Consider the following 1031-nt stretch of genomic DNA (forward strand, 5'->3'; position numbering starts at 1 on the left):
GTGGTCTAAGGCGCTGGCTTAAGGCGCCAGTCCGAAAGGGCGTGGGTTCGAACCCCACAGCTGTCAGCCTATATACCTGACTGGTCTTATATTAAGAACCGATACCCTTTCAGAAGCGAGGTAGTGCAAGACCAAAACCTTTTGATCGATATTGTGCCATCGCACCTCGCAGAATCCGTTCAATCGATTTTTTGTGTCCTCTGGTTTGGCAGAGCGATGCATCACCTCGGCTATGAATCCTGAAGCACTCATCGACAGTTTGGCCGAGTGGTCCAAGGCGCTGGCTTTAGGCGTCAGTCCGCAAGGGCGTGGGTTCGAATCCCACAGCTGTTAGAAATTTCTTTTCGTGTGATTTGATGAAGAACGCATTCCGCGGAAACGGTTCGAAACCGTTTTTGTGTCATGTCCTATAGTGTAACGCATCTTCTCCGCTATGATTTTTGAAGCACTCGTCGACAGTTTGGCCGAGTGGTCTAAGGCGCTGGCTTAAGGCGCCAGTCCGAAAGGGCGTGGGTTCGAACCCCACAGCTGTCAGTCTATATACCTGACTGGTGTTATATTGAGAACCCAGACCTTTTCAGAAGCGAGGTAGTGCAAGATCAAAACCTTCTGATCGATATTGCGCCATCGCACCTCGCAGAAACCGTTCAACCCATTTTTGTGTCCTCTGGTTTGGCAGAGCGATGCATCACCTCGGCTATGAATCTCGAAGCACTCATCGACAGTTTGGCCGAGTGGTCTAGGGCGCTGGCTTAAGGCGCCAGTCCGAAAGGGCGTGGGTTCGAACCCCACAGCTGTCAGTCTATATATCTGACTGGTGTTATATTGAGAACCCAGAGCTTTTCAGAAGCGAGGTAGTACAAGATCAAAACCTTCTGATCGATATTGCGCCATCGCACCTCGCAGAACCGTTCAACCCATTTTTGTGTCCTCTGGTTTGGCAGAGCGATGCATCACCTCGGCTATGAATCGTGAAGCACTCATCGACAGTTTGGCCGAGTGGTCCAAGGCGCTGGCTTTAGGCGTCAGTC

The 1031-nt window shown here is 51.1% G+C and overlaps 3 non-coding genes across 3 annotated transcripts; all 3 read left to right on the forward strand.

Annotated features, from left to right (window-relative positions):
• The first annotated feature begins 253 nt into the window (after positions 1-253).
• Pmar_PMAR027673 lies at positions 254-333 on the forward strand. Its single transcript has one exon. It is a non-coding gene; the product is annotated as a tRNA-Leu (tRNA).
• A 121-nt stretch (positions 334-454) lies between these two features.
• On the forward strand, positions 455-534 carry Pmar_PMAR027674. The gene has a single exon. It is a non-coding gene; the product is annotated as a tRNA-Leu (tRNA).
• A 186-nt stretch (positions 535-720) lies between these two features.
• Pmar_PMAR027675 lies at positions 721-800 on the forward strand. Its single transcript has one exon. It is a non-coding gene; the product is annotated as a tRNA-Leu (tRNA).
• Positions 801-1031: the final 231 nt, after the last annotated feature.

This window comes from Perkinsus marinus (genome assembly GCF_000006405.1).
Source record: "Perkinsus marinus ATCC 50983 genomic scaffold scf_1104296964092, whole genome shotgun sequence".
Classification (NCBI taxonomy): Eukaryota; Perkinsozoa; order Perkinsida; family Perkinsidae; genus Perkinsus; species Perkinsus marinus.